The sequence below is a fragment of the Glossina fuscipes genome, unplaced genomic scaffold (genome assembly GCF_014805625.2).
Source record: "Glossina fuscipes isolate IAEA_lab_2018 unplaced genomic scaffold, Yale_Gfus_2 3, whole genome shotgun sequence".
NCBI lineage: Eukaryota > Metazoa > Arthropoda > Insecta > Diptera > Glossinidae > Glossina > Glossina fuscipes.
The window spans coordinates 15,249,585-15,273,993 of record NW_023998417.1 but is presented as its reverse complement, the minus strand read 5'-3'; the positions used below and the strand labels follow the sequence as shown (position 1 = coordinate 15,273,993).

The 24,409-nt window shown below is 33.9% G+C and overlaps 1 protein-coding gene across 4 annotated transcripts in view; it reads left to right on the top strand.

Annotated features, from left to right (window-relative positions):
• LOC119634370 (tyrosine-protein phosphatase 99A) overlaps positions 1–24,409 on the top strand; it is a 307,831-nt gene that overhangs the window by 93,735 nt on the left and 189,687 nt on the right. Inside the window, exon 1 of one of the 4 annotated variants that reach the window (XM_038028463.1) lies at positions 14,602–14,745. The exons of the other annotated variants lie outside the window; for them this stretch is intronic. The gene's annotated coding sequence lies outside the window, so the exon portion shown is untranslated. Of the gene's footprint in view, positions 1–14,601; positions 14,746–24,409 lie in introns of those variants that run through there. 4 annotated transcript variants of the gene reach the window in all.

Genomic DNA, 24,409 nt, shown 5'->3' with positions numbered 1-24,409 from the left:
TGTTTAGCAAACAGAAAGTTTAACATTCTCTTTTGTATCTGTTGCTTATTAAATCAGAATCGACGATGCATAAAGTTATATGGGATGAAATGATTAACTTACGTTTTTAATAAATTTTCAATGAATAGCAAGTTTTTAATTGCAATTTATTTTATGTTCCCTTACCACTCTCGCTCTATCTCTCTCATTGTTTTCTTATTCTTTTGCTGTCCATCTTTTAGATCGATTCTTATTATTATGCTTTCTTCATATTAAACTTCATACGCGTATATGGAAAGTGGCAGGGCGTTAATTGAAATTAATGTCGCTCATACGCCTCAATTATGCTTGTGGTTTCACTGAGCCTGCATTCAGTGATTTTGCGTTATTCAAATTACTGCAGTTGGCATAAATTGCGATTAAAATGTTCTTTAAGAACATCTCTTCATCGGCAGTTTATTTTCTTTCTCCGTTTTCACTCTTTAAATAGTTTAATTTCGCTTGTGTTAAATTCCATTAAATCGGTTTGCAATCATACTAAAAGTTTTCACTTTAAGCGTTTGGTGTGTTTTCAGTTGGAAGCGCACCTTTCAGGTTTATACTCGTTATTGTGGTATTTTTTTTTTTTTTTTTTTAAGTTTTTGCGTTGCCTTTTTATTTTTCTTTATGGAACAATTCATTTACTGCCATCATTCCAGATAAGCCTCTATGTACTGTTGTTCATTCTTCGTTGGTGTTGATTGTTAACACCTTTACCGACATACATACTTAACAGTTTGGTTTTTTCATGCTGTTCGTTGGGAATTTGCATTTATTTATGTTTATCGTTTATTTTCAAATGTCTTACTTTCAATGGCACCAACATTTGCTCATACAACGGAGTTATAGTCATACCTACCTACAAAAAAAGCGACAATAATAAAATGTTTCTTTTGCACCATGTTGCTTTGCTCTTGTTGTTGGCTTAATTTTTTCTTTTTACTTCGCCTTACCCCAGTATTTTTTGCAAGAAATTTGTCCGGTAATAAATTTCTCACCTTTAGTTGCCGACAAAAAGGATACACTTTACACAAATGCGCGTGTTTCACACACAACTACTTTTTCTTCAGCAAACACACTTACATGTGTACACACATTTCTACAATTTTATTTACATTTATGCACATACGTCACTTTTTAATACCTTTACCCACCATACGTATGCAAAAAACACATTTTTCTTCGTTTAACCCCATAACAGAGATCGCCAATCGTTGTAGCATCGCCGCTTTAAAATTGTATTTTCTTCTTTCAAACGTTAAGAGAGAGAGAGAGCGTCACGTTTGTGTGCAAGGTGAAATTGACTTATGATGCTATAATCAAATTATTAACTTTCGTAATAAGCATAAGAAAGACGTGAAGATCGGTTACGCGGATCGAAAACATATTTATTTCGCTTGAAATAGTTCTCTGCATTGCCTTTTCGCTCAACAATCCGTTGTTCTAATCTACGAACACTAGCGTATTGCACGGCAATCGCTCTAAACCTAAATCTCGAGGAAAATCGAGAGCTAGTAAATGAATGAATTTCTAGATATATTTGTGTGTGGCCCGTAGATCATCGGTTAGCGGCTATTACTTCATAACATGTTTGTGAATTCCCGTCTCATGTATATTTCTTTATTACTAACTATGAGTATATTTGAGCGTACGTATTTATAAAGGTGTTGTTGATGGTAGTTTCTTCTTTCGTTTTTTTGAATACTTTCATCCTTTGCATTTCAGGACCTTAATGTTTTTTTATTTTCGCAAGTGTACACATATGTGGTGTGTCAATATTTTATGTTCGTGTAGATGAATGGCTGTGCATAGAGGATTCACGTAAGCTTTACATAAATAAAAACCTAAGATTTTTATCGTCAAAAAACATGGACAACTTGCGGTATTTTATAGAAAAACTTTTCCAACGCTGCTCCCCTATCTCAAGACTTAACGTATATGCAGTAGTAGTAGAAGTTGCCTTCTATAAAGTGTTTCTGTTTACCGTTTTTCCTGACACCATCATTTCTTTTGATTATATAATAAAAAGCTATACCACATGCATCATATGTATAAATACAGTGACCGAAATAGGCGTGCATCTGTTAATAATTTAAAATTACAATCAATTGTATGCGCTATGAAATCTTCATTATGTTTACGTACACCACTCACACTCATATCGTGAAAACATCGCTTAGGTCGTTTATTTAAATCGTAAAATTCGAAATGAATTTCTTTTCTAAAAGTTTCCTTACTACCAAGTTTTACAATTTGAGTTAATAAAACCGGTTGACAAAATGTGGGATATTATCCCAGCAATCATTTCAACAACATCTACTATATTAAGAGAAGATTACTCAACGAGGAAAGGCTAGGAAAGATCTCAACAAGCAAGGCCCGTACGAAAGAAGGAAAACGTTTAAAAATAAAAACTAAACAACTAAATTTTAGTCTAAGGGAGGGAAAAAAAAAATTTGATTGAATGTAGAGGAATGTAAGTAAAATTTTGAGAACGTTTTGCGACTTTGGCGAAGATCGAATTGCCGCTTTGCGTTGGAGCTTGATTGATACTTGAACTGTCCTGTTCTGTCCATTCGCGTTTAGTGATTGTTAAATCGTTTTTGTGAACCTTTTTACGGTTCTCGTTAACGTTTAAGACATTTGTTTTCACAAGCCACGTTCGTCGGGAACGAGTAATGGAATTCGCCCCCAATTGTCGGTTTTGTTTCTCTTTGCCTAATCGGTGGTGAGTTTAATAGTAATATCCTCAAGAACGCTTGCATGTGGGACGTGTTCGCTTCAATATCCATCTTTTCATATTAATAGCAATAAATTTTGGTCATTGCTCGCTTGTTGTTGTTGGTCAGCTCGATTTCAGTTGAAAGGATAGCTTAGTGCGTTGTATATAAATTTTCGTTTTATTTTACGAGGCTTTGTAAAAATTCTAGCAATTATTTGCTTTTTTAAAAGCAGTTTATTTTCAAAAAGTATGATGCAATCCCCTCCCTCTTCAACTCTCTATCTTGCATGCATGCATGCATGCCTGCAATTGTGTGTATAGGTATGTGAATCTGAAAGCATATCTTACAATTCGATATTTATCTGATTGTTTGTTTTCCTATTGTTATAGATACAATTGTTGTTTTTTGGTAAACTAATACCGAATAATAAATGAAGCACAAAAACGTACAAATATATATATATATATATATATATATGTATTTATATATAATAACAGAATATACCTATATACATAGATGGCCTTTAAAGTCGGTTTATGCCTTTGTTGGTTTCCCCTTTCTACACACATACACATACACATACGCATATACACACGCATACATATAAATACAAAGACGCACGCATAGAAGGATATTTAGCAAAACACATACTTTGTGTCGTATTCCATATTTCATGCAGAGGTCGACAAATCGGATTTTAGTTGTTGTCTGTCTAGAAGTTCATTAGCTTTGACCGTGCGATTATCAAGGAAGAAAGAAAAAAAGGAGAGAACTTTTTAATATTACATACACCTAAGTACATCTGTTTAGTGTTGTCGACCATTTCTCGACCGTTTTCGAAACATGTAAACGTGAAAACAATTCTTTTATATATTAAGTAAGCCTTACGGTTTCATAGGAATTATACCTATCACACTACGTATACATAACTACTTTATGAATATTTTATTCTCTAACACTATTGTTTTGTTGACACAAAAAATTTCCAAAAAATGTATATAATCCCTAAACAAATGAAATAGTAATAATAACGATAGAAAAAATAAAAGTGAAGAGAGGAAATAAATAACTAATGATATATATCTCTATATATACAATACATATTTTTTATAATTTTTAGATAATTAAAACTCTTAAAGATCAGAACGTTAAATGCGTAATGGTTGCCAGTAGTTATTTGTGAGTTTAAAAAAATAGAAAGCTTAACTTGGAAAACTCTTACAAAGTATGTTAACATTACTCTGATTATTTCGTACATGGGGGTAGATGCCAAATGCTTGCATCTTCACATTAAAGCTTATGGAAGCAAAATGTCTGCTTTTCCCTCCGCACCTACATATAGTTTTTTCTCAGAAGCGTTCAAGTATACTCTTAAATGCACCTAAAAAAATCACGAATTTATATAATAAATAATAAAAAAAAAACACACACACATTTGTTCAGTTAGGATCGCTTTCCTACCGGAAAATGTTTTGCCCATTTGCACTTTCGAATTTCGCAGAAACAATCAGATTTAGTTTGATTTAGGTGGACTGAATGTTATGCCAATCATCGGCGTGATTTCGAATGGAGTTAATAGGTTTCGGCTTTCTTTCTTTACATTCTCTATGTTTTTGCATTTGTCTGTTTGCATCCGTTGACCGATCGTAAACCAGCCGTAGTCGTTTACATTTACAAAATTATCCACGAAATGTTAGAAACACGTGCAAGTAGAACTTCCCCTACTGTCGAATATTTATGGCTGACGGTGAGTAACTTTTCCATCCACCTCAGGGCGATGGCAAAAAATTCTTTCTTTCGTCCATTGGTTGAAGCCGCGAAATGCCTATACTGCGGCAACCGTTTCAATGATTAACGTCTATGTTGATGACCATATATTATAACCAAGTCATATTTTCAGCATGACATCATGCCGAATTTACGCACAGTCCTGATAGTCATATGTGGAACGCGTACTGTTCTCTATCCTTTTTTCAGTGTAGGATCATTAACAATTTTAATGTAAAGTTTTTATTTTGAAACAACTTGTGCTCATGTGAGTTTATAAAGCATTTCATTAAATTAATCTCATGCTTTGATAAGTAATTATTTAAAATCTTTTAAACCTTGTTGCTGCATATACGCCTCTATCGTTAGCATAGTTGTCGCCGTCAGATTTTTTAAAATAAAATTATGCACTTCTTTAATGAAAACACGATTATTTGATTGCATACATACGTACATTCTGAGTTTCGTATATATCTGCATATATATATTATGTATATAAACATATATATAGATATGTACTTAATAAACATGTACTTATATGCATTTACATAGATATGTATTATGAAAGTTTTCTATATATTTACCAACATTTTCATTTCATATCTTCAAGTGTTAAGTGACAGACGGAAAGAGCGAACGAGATAGGATAGTGAAAGGTGCTGGCGTATTACATAAGATGAGTGAATACTAGTGTGTAAACAAGAGAGTGTGTTTATACCGTTCCGTCCGTCCTTACTCAGAACACATACGAGCGAACAGATTTATACAAGCGTAACTGTAGACGTGCATCTACCAGAGTGTATTAAAAGACAATGCCAAACTCATTAGTGATGTTTAAAGAGTAGTTTCAACAAGTATGAAAAAAAAAAGAAGAAAATAGGAAGAAAAAACATACACATAAAGTAATAAAAAAATTCTTTATACTTTAAGAGTAAGAAGAAAAGAAGAAAAGAAGGAAAGAAAAGAAGAAAACAAGTGTACAAACGAATCTTTCGCTAGAACCTATATGTGAGCGTAAAAATTTTAGGATTTCTCGCAAATTATGTGTGGTAATGATGTAATGAGATTTAAAATTGTGTTGCATAGCACTTACATCAGCAAAACAAAAACAGCAACAGCAGCGGCGTGGATGTAAGTGCAACTGAAGCGGAAGAGTAAAGAATAGGAAAACGTTATTTGAGACAAATATTTTCGCAGGTGCACATTAGTTGCACAACGATTTTTCTGCATTACTTGAAATAAAGTTGAGAAAAAAACAAGAAAAAGTGCTTCTCAACGGACGAATCTTCGATACCCAACACATCGGTGCAATATCAACAAACCGCTTAGCGATTCACTCCCTCTTAATAACTGGCAATCTTTTCCGCTTTAAACGTAAAGCTGCCTACGTTTACATTTTATGGGTATCGGGATATACTGCATAAATAAAGTAAGTCATGAAAGCCATCTGCTTCCTTGGTATCTAGAGAGGATTGGTTATTCATGGCATTGTGAACACTTTGTCCATACTTTTTTTTTTCCTTCCTGGTTGTGTTCTCTCGAAACCCAAAGTTCAGGATACCGAAAAATGTGGCGACCCTACTTATCGTCTGTCCGTACTTTTGTTTTTGTGATCTATGTGTGACTTGCGTTGACTTCGGGCATGCAATTTTCGCCGATCAAATACAAAAAAGAGCTTATGAAACGTTAATCCATTCATGTTTTTTTTCTTACTACTACTTATACGGATTTTCTATCGAATAAGCACAATCTGACAAGCAACAGCGGTCATCAGGAATCAAATATATATAAAGCTTACAAATCTCTTTGAAATCGTGCGAATTTAAATGGGCGTGTGCTGAACTGAACGAAACTGACATTAAGTCACGGAAGTGGTTAGAACCATTCAAAAGCAGTCCCGGTATACGATTGAAAGTGAGTTGCTTAAGTCAACACACAACATTTTAAACTTCGCTCTCTCTCTTTCTCAATGTTTTTCTCTCTCTCGACATTTTCTTTGCTCATTCACTGTCTAGTGGAACTTAGACTTAGTTAGAATATTAAGCAAGGGTCCCTAAAGCGCTTTGCTGGCATTTATGCTGTAGGACATTGTTGGAAGTGATTTTCCTTTGCATGCAGGGATCCTTACGTGCATGAATAATGTCAAGAAAAGTTTTATTGCCTTAGACGTTGAAATTTAAACAGTGTAAAGAGATTACTTCTTTCGTGTTGGTCACGTATTAGTCGGCACCTAATTATTAAACGCATTTGTACTTTATCGGACTCCAGTCGTGCTTCTCCCCAATGTCTTCTGAAAAAACATAGAAAAACTCTTTTTTTATTTAAAGCGGATGCACTTCTGTCCAAAGCTAGTCAAAAAAGCGATAAATGTCCTTTTTTACGGTCAGCTTCCGATGATCAGAGTTTTGAAACGTTTCCTCGCATTTGTTGCCCGAAACTCGCAATATAGAACGAAAAAAAAAAAAAACACTCCTTACATTTCATATATTTCAATATTTTTCTGCAAATAGTTTAAGGCCAGGTGCAGAACGGTTGTTAAACGAGAAAACAACAAATATGATCTACCAACTTACCTTTGTCCTGAAGAAGATATAAACGTTCTTGTGGTGGGGGAGAGGAAGTGAAGCCGAAGGATTAGAATGCGATATTTAAATATGTTTTTTGTATGAGGAAACTCTTTAACCTCAACCAGAAACAACACCATGAATTTGCAGTGACTGGTAACAAGGTTGCTCACCATTTGTATGGTTGACCTGATGGTGTCAAAGCACACAAAGGCATTACTTTAAATGTATTTCAAGCACAAGATTGTGTATTCGTTAGTCTTTATGTGCAAAAGCTATTCACACCAAAGGCAACGGCAACAGCGATAATGCCGACAACATCCTAAAAATGTTGACGTTGTCGCTGTTCCAGCTATTCGTGTAATATAGTCGTTGCTGTGGTGCTGGTAGGAACAAAAAAACATTACAACAAGCCAGATTAATTCATTGTTTGCCTAAACCGAGGTGGAGGTGCGAACCCCAAACAAAAATACGAGACTTTAGATGTTGAATTACAGTAACTGGGGTACGCACGTGTAAACGTAACAATGAATATGCCATAGACGTTATATATGTATGTATATATGCAGTTAGTTGCTGGCTTTGTCGCTGTTGTTTTGGATACGAAGGCAGCTGTTTTTATTTTTGCTGCTATTGTTGTTATTTTTAAGCTTTGAAATTTGGGTAGCAGCTGTCGCGCATTTGTTAAAAATAACATTCATGATGTTTCGTGCTTTGGGTTGCGAAGCTTTAATGACACAAAATAATAAATCTCAGCAATAAACTTCAAGCTGAGAACCGGTCGCATACAAATAAACGCACGTAAATACGCCAACGCAACATTAACACGGAATTTAAAGTTTTCCGTATGCGAAACTAAACACAGATAAACAGGCACGCATACGCGCGTGTATGTCGGAAAAGATTTTCATGTTGTTTTCTTCGTAGCTTTCTATTACATACGTAAACATGAAACGCTTTGACTAGCTGAGTGAATTGTTGCGATCGTTGCTGTTGCAGCGGAATCTAATTTGTTTGCTAATGTACGAAATGTACATACAGACACGCATAAATAGCAAACAGCAATATAAGCTGGATGAACTAATGTTCGGGAATTATTGCCAGTCGCATTGAATTCTTTCCATTAAACGCTCTCAAGAAAAATGTCGTTTTTCCTAAATCAGTTGTTACTCGTCTGGTTCATAGGCACTATATCTTTACTCGTTTTTTTTTTTTTTTTGTTTTAACATAGTTAAGACTATTTGCCTCATTGTGAGTTCTTTCAACGAAAACCTGTCACATTAGTAAAAGCATTAATCAAAGGATTTATTAATGAGAAATGCCACTTGTGTTATTATTGCTGACATTGTGCTATGTGGTGTTAATAGCCATCTTTGGAATAGTTGTGGAAAAGAATTCTTGCTGCTTCTTTTTTGCTTATTTCCATTTTCTTTATTGGGAAAATTGACCTATTAATGGTGAGCACTTCAGCCGTGTGGCGGTTAAAATATAGATTTAATTTCAGCTAATTCAAGTGCTCTCACACGATAAAAAGTAAATCTGACATCTGGTATGCATGCTGCAAGGAAAGGTTTCAAATTTTGCGTATGTTAATAGCATAATAGTCGGGTAGAGAACTGAACTGAATGTCGCGTAGGATGACACTGTGAATAGAATGAATGAATGAGTGCATGAATGAATGTGCGAAATGTCCGTCACGTAGAGTTTCAACCTATTCAACGAAAGCCCACGAATCTAAAATTAATTTATAGTTAAAACGGGTTTATTCTTAAAAGCTTCCTATACCCTATATATACACTCTTGGTCGATCTTTTGTAGTATGCCACGATTGAAAAGTCTTTCGAAGCTAATTACCACAATCACTGGAAAGTGTTTTTGATAATGTAACCTCTTTTACATTGTAACCGTCGCAAGTAGCGTGAGTAGCGCTTATAGAATAGAATAGAAGAATGCAAGAATTTCAAGTGTTTTAAAATGCGTTTGACTTTCATTTGGAAAGTGTAACAAATGCGACGGGATACATTTTACTGTGTTATTATTGTATACATTAGCATACGCATGCATATGTGTGGAAAGACTGAAGTTCATCTTTTCTGTTGCTCAGCATTCGCCTTTCGAGCTTTGGCTCTGTGTGTTTATCTAGAAAACTTTCAACTTATCATCCGTGAATCGCGCTGATATCACGTGTGTGCAAGCATGCGATATGTCGTTTTGCGTATAATCTTTATTTTGTTTGTGTGTTTGTGTGCGTCTTTGTCTCGGTGTGTATTGCTTTATGTGCCACTTTAAACGTCACCACACGCGTCAGACGAAGAACAATACAAGTGACAGTTGGAAGACACTTGTGTCTTGTTTTATGACGGTTGTAGGCATAAATCTATTATATTTTGCTTAAACTTAAAACTACTGATGTTGTTGCTGCTGCTGCATTGCCTGCAATAACTCCGTAAATATATATATATAAGCACTCATACTCACATACGCGAGTGCATCATTGCCGGCGATCGTACTGATGGCGTCAACGATGACAATGCTGGGCCAAGAGTTTTTACAGCAATACGTATATGCAAGCATACGTACGTGTAGTTGCGCAATAATTGTTTGTTTATTCGCATGCAAGCGTACACTATCCTCTACGCGAGCGAATGTATGGCTTTCCTCTACAACTTAAATTCATTCATTTTGTTTTTGTACTTACTCAGTCAGTCAGTCAACAATCCATTTATGCATTCATCCTTTGTTCGCTTCGAGTTTTATTGTGAGCGCTTGTGGGTTTGGCGTATCATATTCATTTTGTTGCCTTTCGTCACTTTGCTGTTTTTGTTTAGAAGATTTTGTGCCCTTGTCTACGTATATCGTTTGTTTCCCGCTATTGTTTACTTTTCTGCTTTGAAAAGGTATTTTTCCCTTTTTCTTTTTTGTTTCTCTCAAACTTTTACGGATGGGAAAAAGCTATCTTAATTGCTTTATTGTCTTTGCAATCGAAATATATGCGTGCATATACCTATATACATGTGTATATAATAGACGATTGAGGTCGGCCTTCATGCTTATTAACTTCGCATTAACTTCTGCCAAAAAACTTTCTATTGATTTTTGCTACTTTTCTTTTATAGCAGTCGCAGCAAATATATTGAGTTCATATTAATGCAAATGGACATCTTTGTCTGATTTTGTTTGTTGATTTATCCGACCATTTTTTAATATGTGAAAACAGGAAAGTCAACAAACCGCTGCCATTTGACAATGAAGCAAGCAGCAAAGACTTGTAGCATTGCACATACCGGCGATTACAGTTGAAACTTTTAAAAGGTGCGATTATGCTCGTGGCAGTACAGTTGGTACTGAAATTCATTTTGCACCGACTTAGGATTCTGGGTCGGATCGGGTTAGGTATATCAATACACGCAAATCTTGTGGATTAAAACCTAATATCTCTAGTCAAGCCAAAGCCATCTGAGCTATTTATTTTGTAGTTTGATTTTGCTTTCCGCCGTCCGTGAAATGACTTGCGAGCTAAAACTGCAGTGCCATATGGAGGCGCTTTGTTGGTACAGTTGAGAGTACCAAACAAAGTACTACTAATACTAAATCTCTCTTTTTTCCCAACTATTTCTCTCCCCAAGGCACTTCTATCCGTAATCCGTAATTACCATCGTCCTCTCCAGGTTATTTCATATAAATATATTTACATAGAAGCTATTCATAGGCTTTAACTGCGAAGAGCGTCGTCTTCATTCAACTTATAATGCATACAATTTGCCAGTAAACAACAACAATAAAACTAATATTGCAGCCAAGGTTGCGAAACCATTTCATTAATATATTTAAAATATCTTCGAAAGTTTTTATGCGAAAATTAACTTGTTTTACGTGACAATAGAACGCAACAATAGAATAGCAATAGTTTCTAATTATACGCGTGCAGATTGTGACGTTTTCCGGATATCAGCAGACAAGAAAATGAAAGTTTGTGAATAATTGCGGGAGATGCAACAATAGCATTCCCTTATATATAGTATTATTAATAATGAAAGACAGTAAATACTTGTTGATCATCGCGACAAACGACGACGATAAACTTTCGAAAGCGAACTGCATAACAAGTTAATAATAATGTTAACGATAAGGTAAGCAAAACAACACACAGCAATAGAAATGAAATTTTCGGCAAATTCATCTTAACTTGCAACAATGCCAGGGCTTGCGGTGTATGTACATATGAAAGATGGAAAAAAAAAAATAGCTTTCAACGAATCCTATTGAAAGACATTTAAGTGCGGAGCTATTGTCGCGTAAGAGGCAGCATAGCAAAAAGTAAGCTGAGGCGAAGCAAATTAAGCCCCCCCTTACCTAACCACGTGCACATTAAGGGAAATGAAGCGCAACAATTAAGTTTAACGTTGGTAATGTTGGTAAAAGAGATTTTCCTTTTGAATTGCAACAAATCTTACATCAAGTTAAGCTGTAACTGCAGCAATCGATGCATAGTGCACTCATACACTTCACGTGCGCAAGCACTTTCTAATAAGAAACTTGAATGAGTTACCGGTACTCTTTTTATATGCTTTGCCATAGAAACTTTGGCATTGTGAAAGAAAAGTTTCTCATTCAATAGATTTATTGAACATTAACTTTTTTAATATTTCATGGCCAATAAATATGTATGAACGAATTCCCGAAGTAATATTTTCAAATGCACTTCATTGGACTGTTTTAAAAGTTTTGGTCCTCCTCCCTATAAGCGTAAGTTTAATTTCTCACGGATATTGATGCGACTTGAATCTTTACCTCAATGAAGAGAAAAATTTTCTTTTAATGCTCAAAACAAACCTTGTAATGAGACGGGGAAAAGGACAACGTTCGCTTTCCTCTATAATATGCGGCACGCATACATATACCCCCTAAGACGTAAAACTTTCATTCTTCCTCTTTTATTCCTATTCCTATGCCCGTAAACAATTCGTACAACCGCAATAAATTAGTTCTAGGAAACTGAAATTTCGCACATATTCTTGCGGAATGCGCTAAATTAGATACCAAGATACCGGGGTAGACCCGGGCCTCTTCTCTAAATGAATGAAAACGAAAAAAAAAACTGGATTAAAGGTTCTTTTATTACTTCAATATAACATAGATGGTGAACTACGGGCATTTAGTTGGCGCCTTAAGGCTGTAGTGTGACAAAAGTATAAAAGGGATTATTGATGTACCGACAGGGAAGACATTATATTTTGTTTGTCTCTTTATAATAGGCTGAAAAGCAAGCTTGACATACAGCCCAACAATGTTTACGACTATCGAAGACTTGCCAATCAATTGAAGCCATCCTGTGCGACTTGCCTTTCCGAACGCTACGCTATGCGACTTTTTGTGTTAGGACAAGCGCAATTGGGTGCAAAACTTGGATTATCCAAAAAGGAAGTATTTGCTGAAAAAGAGTAATTGGGGAATAATTAGGAAAAACCTTTGACTTTCACCTGTCATGCCTGCCACGTTTACAATGTTTCTCATATCTGTCTCTTATGCAGATAATTGAATGATATGTTGCCGTATGTCTTCTTAATATAAACATTACAAAATTTCAATGTTTTAGCATAAGAATTAAATTTTCAGTATATTTGGAACTTGCAAGTTTACTTCCAATGCAAAAATTATTTAATCCTAAAAACCACACAAAAGAAAACAGAGTACGACAACAAGAAGGAGAAAAAGACAGAGTAAAAATGCTTAGTAACGGTAGAAAAAAGCCACGAAATCGATACTTTATTAAGACATTGTTCATTACAACGGGTGGAGTGCAAATATATTCTCCGTATATGTGCATAGCTAGCTCTTCGTTCCATTTCCATTTGCATTTTCAAATGCTTCATATTCCCTGGTTTTTACAACCGAATCTAATGAGAACGTAAAGAATTCTTGTCGTTGTTGGTAGCAGTGGTTAGTTGATTAGGAATCCGAACCGACTAATAGCCAGACTAACTCGATTGCTAACGAATTCGTAATGATACGTAGTTTGGTTTAATGGAATATGCTTTCATTTGAATTGGGGGGTTGAAGTAGTTAACTATAACTGGTAAACATTGCTTTATTGGTTAAAAGCCAACTCGTCCTGGCAGTGCTAAAGGTCTGCTAACAGCAGCAGAAGTAGTCGTTGTCGTCGTTCTGGCCGCTTAAACAAGTATGAAACGAGAAAACACAAATCTCATTATAACTGGGACTTTTTAACCTCTAAATGTGTTTAGCCAGCAGGATATAAACAACAATATTTCATTTGCTTGTTAAAAGTAGATAGATTCACCAGCTTGTAAGCTATTTTCCGTATTAGACATGTTTTGGTGGTTGGTTATCACACGTAAAATATCAAATTACCAAACGTAACAACGAACACATGGGAAAGAGGGAAAAATGAAAATGACGGCTTGTATAAGGAAAAACTCTATTGAAGTGTGCACAATTGGCTCAAGACGAATTTTAAAGCCGTTACAATTTCTAATCGGATCTATTAACGGATCTACTGCTAACTGATTTAGTTAGATCAATATTCGACGAAACGTATCTTTAAACAATTATTCGTGCAAAATGGGAAGACAAAGAGCTACAAATGTCTTTGTAGGAGATATGTATAGCTACAAGTATATCTAAAGGTACGCTTTGAAACTTCCAAGTAGCTACAAATTGCTTTTACCGAAGACATATAGATAGACGGAGCAATTTATGTTATTTGCTGCTGTTGGGTATATGTGTCGGTCGACTGATAGATATGTTGCATGGAGATTACACATAATAACAATTCTATTGTGGTTTTTAATGGCAAACTGACTTTTTTTTTTCTTTTGCTTCTAATACGTTGTGCTATGCTTTTACTGTTCGTTTGCCATACAAAAGTAAGACTTCAAGTTAGAGCAAAGAAAAATAAGAACCGTCATTACAACAACATAACAAATACCTACAACGCCAAAAGGTCTACGTTTGAACTTATCGGTTCGTTTTATCTTACAGCGATGAGCTAATTATATAGTCAGTACAATTTATATAAATGAACATGATAAGCGCTAATTTCGCTTCTTTTTCCATCATCATGTTTAAATCAAATTGATATCATGACTTTATTTTTACTTCTGCTTCGTTTATCATAACGAGCGAATATATGGAAAATGTGAAAATAAATTGTTATACGCACTAATGGCAGGACAGACATCGTTTCATTCGTGGAATCCAGCTTTAATTTCCTAAAGCAATTTCTTTTCTTTTTTTTACTACACTATTATGGTATGTAGTGTTTTTATTTTATTTATTGTAATTAATATAAATCAATCCAATAAGTCTAAATTCGATACTTATTACCCCTTCTGGCATTGATTTTTAAATAAATATATTTAACAGCCCTGCTTTAGTTCAGATACACCGTGAATTGCGTTGAGAAATAGTTCTTGAAACTTAACATCCCCGTTTTATAGCAAAACTGATAGAGAAATATTCTATTGTGACTTAGAATAGCAATTTTTTACAAAGCCACAAACAGTAGTAGTAGTATTCAGCCAGGAAAGGGAGTCATAAAGTTTTGCGACGCAACCAGCTAATTAAATTAAATTAAGTGAAATGGAAGTACATAGTCTAAAAATCTCTTATGCAACTGATCGCATCTTTCTCGGGTGTATGAGAATCAAGTGGTAAGTAAATATTAATTTATTACACAATGCAAATACGCAAACACAAAACATGTTCAAACTTGCTACTAATGCGATCATATGATAATTAGTATACTAAATTTTGTTCGCAAGTGATTTGCATAATTCTGAAATTAAAGTCGTAGGTCAAAGAACTAAGTATTTAATAAGAGCCAAATTCTTAAAAGCTTATACAAAAAGAAAAACTATACCAAATACGTTATTTAGCGAACTAAACTTTAAAGCTTAAGGGCTTATGGACAGGCAGCTGTCGACATGATTCCGGACTTAGCTCCATTGGGCAGACTTGGAGCGTGTCGATGTGCAAATATTGATATGAAGATTGATAGGCGATAAGAACATACATTTCTCATTTCTCATGCGCATACATCTAGTGGAGTTATATTGCTTTTGATACAATGTTTGGATATGTTTTTATGATTGCATTTGTTTAGTGCGGTTTGCGTTTTATGATATATTAAATAAACTTCTTTGATACGATCTAAATTACGTTGAAAACATATCAATATGTTCGACGCGTACTCTTAATAACCTAGTGATGGGTATCACAATGTAATCGTCTGCCTTACCTTTCGCTGGAAATTCTTTGGGGCATAACTTGTAATTCCGCAAAGAAATGATTTCCTTATATTAGTGCACGTGATACTAAGGAATGATTGATGTGAAATTCACATATATTTAGAAGTTAACATTTTTAGCAAAGATTTTAAGTTTATCAAAAACTCTTATTTAATCAACAGTCGTCAGTAGATTTTTAAGTAATTACGCAAAAACGAAAACACACGCAAGGAGGGGTGGAAAAGATTTGTAAACAACTGGAAAAGAATTTATCTGGTTTTTGACTATGGTTTTGCATTTTATCCTTCTTTCTTTTTTTTTTTTTTTTGGATATCTATTTCCTTTCACTGGAAGCACATGTTAAAAATTCTAATTAAATTACAGAACAAATGTAAACAGAGCTCCATTCCTTCCATTTTATTCGGTTTTTTCGTCTTCCTCTCCTACAGGAGTTTGTTACCACGCATCATGCTTTTGATAATACACACAACCATTACTCTGAGCTTGTTGAAATAGTATTACCCACACGCGCACATGTACACGAACATGCACGCACAAAAACACAAAGATTCGTATATGCCATAAGATAATAATGCAATGTAAAATTTGTTTTCCACTTTGTTTAAAAGTTTTACAAGAAAAATATATTTAAACTAAAACCAGAAGAAACGCTATAGCATATGACGTTTCGCCTAGACGAGTAGCCATATAAAACACTTTTGATTTCATCCATAAAAGAGAAAAGATATAAATTTCATTTTGGTTTTTAATGCTTTGCCAGGATGTTCGGAATGCTTTGCCCATGTGCATGTATGTGAAAACGGGCAATGAGTACAAGCACCGTTAGTTGTAAAAACACTACACATAATGTTTAGCATACAAAGGTGGTTGTCTGTCAGAAAGAACATCGGTTGGTTTATAGGTAGCCTAAGGAAAACTGAGTTACTTTTATAGCGAGTTGGAGACACACATCACGCGAGTCCTTAAGCCACCTAGAATGCTATGAATGCAAACAGAGCTGAGGGTTCTCTACAAGAGTTAAAGCTAAAAATGTTGTGTCATTCAAGGAAGAAAGCAGTCAAAAAGTTAGTCATCTACAACAGTTTATCCGTCCGGCAGACCAAGCAGATTAGCATATGTGTTTGTCGAATTTGCAAAATTGTAGAGTAACATGCGTCGAATAACTTTCGTTTCTATAACATTGCCACAGGTAGCAAGCATTACACACTATCATTAAATGTGTTGGTTTAAGGGCAAAAATTATAAAAAAAAGTTCAGGTTTGCTTTTTGAAATGTAAAGATAAATAGCTATGTATGTAAATATGTTTGCATATTTATGTGTATTCATGCTCGTCTGTAATTGTTTGTATGTTTCCCTTTGTGAAAATGCCTTTAAAGGATTTCGTATGTAATTAATTTATGTAAATCACAACAACAGACCATTTCACGGCTGCAACTAATAAATTAATGAGACGTGTTTAGTGTAGCTCCAGAGAGAGATGGAAGTGTGTGCAAGATATTGATAGAAGTTATAATCGCTTCAGAGCAGAACAAGAATGCTTTAGATAAAGACTTTAGAAATATTTGTATTAATTAACCGGAAACGCCATAAACAATTAATGTAAATGACACTTTTGTGCAAAAGCAAAAACTACGGAAGCGATTTCGATGTGATTTGCTTAAAATCTCAATACTTTTTAAAATTAGTTGTACTCTCGTCAGCTATATAATAAGTTTGGATAAATTTTGTACTTAAGTAGCCTTTTTGGAAAATGCTTGAAATTAAGATTTTAAAAATTGTTTTATTGCAATTTTTTGTTCCTTCTGAATGAATGGATTATACGAAAAAAAGTTTCTTTTAATAAGAATTTGTAATTAATTTTTGTTATGCAGAGATTAAAATGAATTAAAAAGTAGAACTTCTTTATTAAAACGTAAGACCAAGCGTTGCTACATTGTTTTAATGCACACTATAAAGTTGGGCAAACTCTCCCTTGTGTGAAATCTATTGAAAACATTTACTTCCCATTGTTCTCTCACTATATTATTGGTTTTCGGTATTTTCAACAGTAATTGAAGACTTTATGGCTGAAATCGTAAAAAGCAATTTAATTAAAATTAGTCAATATTTAATGGAAAACTTATCAACACGAAAATCTTATTGGAAAATGAATGCACGAAACGAAAACTAATAAAATAAAGTAATACGTTCGGATTAAAGAGAAGAGTACGGGAGTGCTGACCTACTCAGTTAACAAATCCGAACAACTAGTTATGAAATGGCGATATCGGAAGCATCTGAAAGCTTTTTCACGCGTCTGTTCAACCAAGCGTTTTCATTTTGCTATATTGAAATGATTGCTATCAAAGTAAATGAAATCTTAATACCTTAGTCTTAATAAGATTAGGTAATAACAATCGTTTTTCCTCCGTCTCCACGTCCAAGTGAAAATGTTTCGTAGTTTTAGTTTCTTGTGAACTTGTGCGTCAAGTTTTTAAGCCCTTTGCGGAAGTGTTGATGAGCCTGTCAGATGTATTATCAATGTTCATCTCCTTTATTGGTCACAAAATTTTTTGTAAACTCACTGACTGCACTTAAACCGATGGGGAGTACATACATAGATAATTAAATGTTAATGAAACATTGAAGATGAGTGCTTAAGGTTGTCCTTAACCCGATAGTAATTTTCTTATTGCGTTTTTATGTGTTTTGTTGCCTTCACGTTTGCTTTGACGTCATTATGAAAATAATTTTTGTTTGACTTTTCTACCTATCCCTCTATGTTCTTCAGCTTTCTCTGTGCGCCTTCTAAATTTTTTTTCTTTTTTCTGTTTCTTTTTACTTTTGCCCAACTTTAATGTGTTAATAACTACAAGCATTTTGCTAAGGATTCCCCGAATGCACATTACTGCTCATTTCTTTTGTGTTCTCCTTGTGCTTTGGTGCGTTTGTTTTTATGCATGTGCATTCATCTTATGTGTGGCAAATAATTTTTTTTAGTTTTCTCAAAAAGGCAAAGCGAATATCTTATGGCGGGTATATATATATATATATATATATATAATATTTTCGTTTCATAATAATCTTTAAGCTGACTGCACATTGCAGATCATATCATTCTAGATATGCACGTAATTCTTCCTTTTTGGCATTTCTATGTATTCGTATTGTTTTTGTTTTCTCTTTGGTATGGGATTTCTTTGATTTTCATCTTGAATTATGAATCCCTTTTGACTCATTTCGTTTTGCTCCTTTTCTTGCACTCTTACTCAGCATTTCAGCACTTTATCGCTGTACATAAGAATGAGTGCAGTTTCGGAATAATAACTAAAAAATTTGATGGCCTTTTTTTTAAATTTCTTAAGCGCTTTAAACTTACAATTGGAATTTCATTAGAATAGGAATATTTTCCCAATAAGCAAATAAGTTCGGTACGTGTAAAGTTGCTTTTCAAAATATCTTTTTATCTATTAAAAGGATTCTTCTACATTTGCAACAATAATCTGCGTTCCCGAGTTTTATCACAATTGATTTTTGCTTTAAATTGCAAGTGAAGCGTAGGATTCCTTTGACCGAATTTATTTATGAAAAATCAATCAATCCCTTGAAATAACGTTTTAGCATATCTTTGCGTATTGATTTTAAATCCGTCAATAATTTGCTGAGTAATTTTTTTGAAGAAAAATGGCAGGAAGACAAATACTTCAGCCAAATAAAGGAACGATTTATATAGCTTTTCCTTCGTCATGTTCTTATAAACTAAAAATTCAAGAGATTGTTGAAATTTATTTTATGCCTTCTGCATAGAATACGATTTTTTCAAAATATTGGTTTAACAAAAAAAAAAAAGAAGGAAAATATGAACGAGTTTAAGTAAAGATTTTTCATTTTTCGAAAAAAATCGATCGAAAATCGGCAACAACTTTCTACCCCTTTGATCATCAGGATATTGCGTGGCTAAAAATTCGAACAAATTGAACTTTTAGCAGTTTAGCAGTAGCGACTTAGTTCGGAAAGTATTCTTCTTAGCTCACAAAAAGAATTTAATCTTAATTAAAGACTGCAGGCAAGCTTTAATTCAAGTGAAATCATTAAAAAATTTCGTACCATTCTCTCGTTGTGATCTTCGCTATTTTTGATAACTTCTCGCTTATACTTGGAATATTAATTTTAATGTTGCCTCTCGGATTACCAGTGGCTAAGTTGATGCTTAAAGCTGTAGCTACATTTCCGCATTAGATGCATAAGTGCATGTATCTGCATGCGAGTGCGTTTGTATGTGTAAGAAACGAAGCTAATCATAGGAAAGGAACTGCGCCAGCAAAAACAGAACATGAAGAACTTATTGAGTTTAAATGAATTCATTCTTCCAGCTATTAATTGACACGCAATCCCATAAGCATTAACGCAGCCTGCCTTGATTGTTGGCATTTGCGTAGGCAATCAAACATTTGTGATTTTTGAAACATTTATACAAATTTTCGCCATTGATTTCAAGTCCTTGTTATTGTTTGTTAGAGAATATTCGGAAATTAAGTGTTTTTACAAATTTCTTACATTTTTTTTAATGTAAATTGAATATTTTTTAACCTACAGGTGGAACGATTTGTTCCGTATTTTGTTGGTAGGAAATGCGAAGAAAATAAAAGGGCGTAGCTTCCATAACATCTTAGTATATGCTCAGTGTAATAAAATATTGTTTAACTTTTGCGTTCCAACACGAATACAATTATAAAAAAATCTTAAAAATTAAAACAAAAAGAAAATGGGAAAGAACATAAAACACAAGTTGACTGAACAAACTTTAAATGTGCAGCTGGGCCCTTTCGAGAAGGAACGCAATGGCAAGCGAAAAGAAAAAAAAGGAAATGTTTTATAGAAAAAAAAAAAGAATACCCTTAAATATGATGGCATGTGCCAAAAAACTCAAGAGTTTTTCTTTTCTTAAACAAAATTTATTTATATCATACAATAATTGTTATTGTGCAGCTATTTACTTAGTTGATATTAAAGTGCACATACCGCAGCAGCAACAACAATGTTTCATGTCAATGTGGACTAGAAAAACCTGTCTCTTTATGATGAGAGAAGAACGAGTGCAAAACATACACTCGTAATCCGATATGACTTGGGGGCAAAATAGTAAAAGCAATTCACTATATTGTAGATCAGCCCGATTCAGAGACTGTGCGTGTACTGCTTTTGCTTTGCCAACAATATGTTATGTAAATGGCGTATGATTTATTTTTAAATTTCTGTGCGCAGTCTTTTTGTCTTAATAAGAGTTTTGCAGAGGTTTCGAACGAATTCACGGTATGTGCATATGTAGTTGATGCTTTTCTCGGTTATTAGTATTATTAAGTATATTGGATGGGAAGCTTGCCAGGAATTAAACAAAAAAGAATAGGAAATTGTATATGTTATAAAATTGAACTTTTTTGTTTTAATTATAATTGTTGTTTTGTGACACGTAAGAGAGAAACCTACATCTGGCTTACAGTTTATAGTTTATGGAAATTTGATTTTATTTGTAATAATGTGTAAATCTTACTTTAAAACACTTATTAACTGAAATTATTTTTTTATTAGTCTTCTCAATAAATAGGGCAGCAACACCATACATGTAAAGTGATTTATAAAATAAAAACTGTGCCATCGATGCCATAAATTAAGTAAATAATCTTACAATCTGTTGTGAAAGAAATATGCAGTGATGCACGCCTCAAAAACACCGCACTATATATGTTGTTGTACTGAGCCTTGAAACAAGGGGAATTTTTTTTCTAAACATACACACATATACAGGCTTCAAACACTAACCCATATATACATCAATAGGTTAGTAAAATTGTTTGTTAAGGGTCAGAAAGCGATCTTTTGGTTCGCATTGTGCCTTTTCTTTGCATAACGTGCCGAATCATCTGTTATTGACTCGCTGAATATCCAAGAAGAAGAACAAGAACAAGAACAATACTCCTTCATATGTGACGAAAATTCCTATGTCATTCTATTAGATAGCTTATAAATGAGGGCACCTCTTGTAATTGTCAGACATTGCGAAAGAGGAATCTTCGAAATGAATTAGTTTATTGAGCAAAGTCAAAGCAAGTCAGTTAATTGATTTCTTCGATGAATGGCAGTGCTGCTCACAGCGAGTTACTTTCAGTCTCTGAATCTCTTCGTAAGAAACATTCAATTTTGTAGATTTTACATGACGATGAGGTATTTATTAATTTTCGGCAAAAACGCAACTAGCGTCATCTAACTAAATACTAATTGATATGTTTTCTCTTGAATATTCTTTTTCTCAAGTAATGAAAGTTTCAAATTCATATTAGCCATCAAGGAGTATTCGATGGATTGTTTGAAGGACGAACACAATAGATCCTCTGATTTAGAGCGTAATGAACATAGAATAACATGAAACTTCTGTTGGTTGTTATTGAGAATTACCTGGAATTTACGAAAAAAAAAAAATTTGAATCCATATTCAAAGCTTACGTGTTATTAATATAAAAAACCTTTGATTTTTTGAACGCAGTAGTCTATACTCTTAATCAGGGGCGTTCTGAAACGTCTCGCTTTCTGCCTTTTTGGATAATCTTTCATTTGCCTGTAGTTTGCCATAAATGTATTGCCATTATTTCTGAATCAGCTTTCATGCCTTGGAATTGGTACGAATTTAACTTATATTATGTCATAAAAACTACATTTCTCGATCACCATTTACGTTCGTGTTCAATCATCCGAAAGCGTTACGAAAGTGTTCACTTACATATCACATTAACTGAAATGATTGTACCCTAAGCAGAAAATTTTATTTTTATAATTTAATACAGAAATAATTTAAAACTGCGTATGTTAAATTTATAATGTGTGAAGTAAGTGCTAGTTGTTAAATATTTTATTTTATAATTGATGGGGTGTCAACTTTGACCGGCTGAATAAAACTTATTTGTTTTTAGTGCAATTAACGATAAGCTAAAGATTGTTTATCATTAAAAACCCTAACCAGTCGCATCAATTCGTCAGCCGGTCAATTTAACAGTCAATCAGCCAGTCGGCCATTTGCTCATTTAACCAAAGCAGTCAACTAATAAATTAAACAGTTGCAAGCGCAAACACATAAACACGCGGAAAGCACAATAACACAACAGCTGAATGATACACGCGACAGACAGTTATTTGAAATTTACGAAACGTTATTCGAACCAAAAACAAAACAAAACAAAAAAAAGGAGTTAAAAAACATCGCAAGTAAATTAATAATAAGGTAATGAGACACAACGTCATTTTTTCTGATTTAAACCTTCCAATTGCACGCTATTACGTTCGCACTTAAGCCTATACTCGACTTGATTTACAACATTAACAGCACGTTGAAGTGTGCTTGGGTTTATTATGACATGCATTCATCTATCCTCTCGCATAACAGACATACATGTGCATGAGCACGGCGTTTGCGAAATGCGCAACTAAAAGCATTTAATCATTACACCAGGTATTTAACTGTTCGTACATTAAAACAATGCACAACAAACAAACATACATATGTAAAATGTTATAAAGTCATGATGAGTAAAAGATATGTTCGGTGCAGTTAGTCACTGAAAACTACACATACTAACCTATACACATTTACAATTATATATGTATACTTTATCTGAATATTAAAGTTGTTGTCATGCAGCTATATGCTGTTGTGATCATCGTCGCCGTCGTATTTCATCACTCATTTCATGCGTATATTTAATCGTATAAATCCATGTCAGAGCTCACGGTATGGTTTAATGTAATTTTGCTCAGACAGATATAGACATATGTAGAGAAAGATGGGGAGGGAGAACGGTTTAATTGCATAATAATATACACATAATATAATTAACTAAAATTTAACAGAACACTTTTAATTTAATTTAAAATTGATGTCTTCGTATTTATAACCGACTATCCGGGTAGGTGTACGTGTGATGTTAACCGTAAAAATAGAATAATGCATAATAAAAAATGTAACAAAAACTTGCACAAAATAAATGGCGGAAGTTAAATGCGACTTGTGGCGAACTTTCTGCATACCTTTGGCTGACTTTGAAATTAATGATTTGAGTAAACCTATCGCACACATTGCTCTTCAAGTGAATCCAAAATACAAATTGAAAACCACATTAGATAACGGAACGACCCTAATTCCAAATGCAATATGTATCCCATACAGACGATGGGCACTTTTACGCTTTCCGATCCAGAACAATAAGTCGACGAAGCGTCGATTATGAGCGAAATAAGTAAAAATTTGGAAGATAATATCCCCTATTTAATGCGTTTTGGAAATTTTTTTTTAGAGAATATTTTCAAATTTTTATTTTGCGTTAATTCCAAGAATTAATTGCCTATAAAATACTAAAAAGAGAATTTATGCATATTTAACTGGATCTCTTAAATACAATCTTGTAAACATAGCAAATGTCAACAGATTAAAGTCGTGTGCTTTACGATGTGGCCATAGCTTCATGCAATAATAAAGAGATAGGAAAGAAATAAAGTGAGATTTTAGCAAATGCACAGGTGGGAACTTTGTCCCAAGTTGGAAATACTGTGGACGTGTAGTCGCACTATTATACAATATATTTAAGCGCAAAATGGGTAAATACGAATAAATGAGGAAACAGAAAAGAGGAGGACAGGAAGGCCAGTATAGACGCATCAGAAAATTGTTACATATTGGCTAAATGCCAAAAATTTTAAAACAAAGCAACTTTAAGAAAAAGGAGCAATAAGAAATATACTTATGCATAAATATATATATATAAAAAAAAAAAAAAAAAACAAATTAAACTCCCACCTGAGCATGCATTTGCTTAGTCAAAAATATTTACAAATGCACGTGAAATCGGGCAAGTGTCTGAGCATCTTCTGCGATAAAACTGTGAGATTTTCACTACTTGCAAAAAAAAAAAACAAGAAAAGAAGAAGAGCTCTTGCACATCCTTTAACTTGTTATTGTCCTTTTGTAAACACTTAAGCAATAAAGAGAAGGAAATAAAGCAAAACAATTACATTAGTTCATGTACATACATATGTGCACAT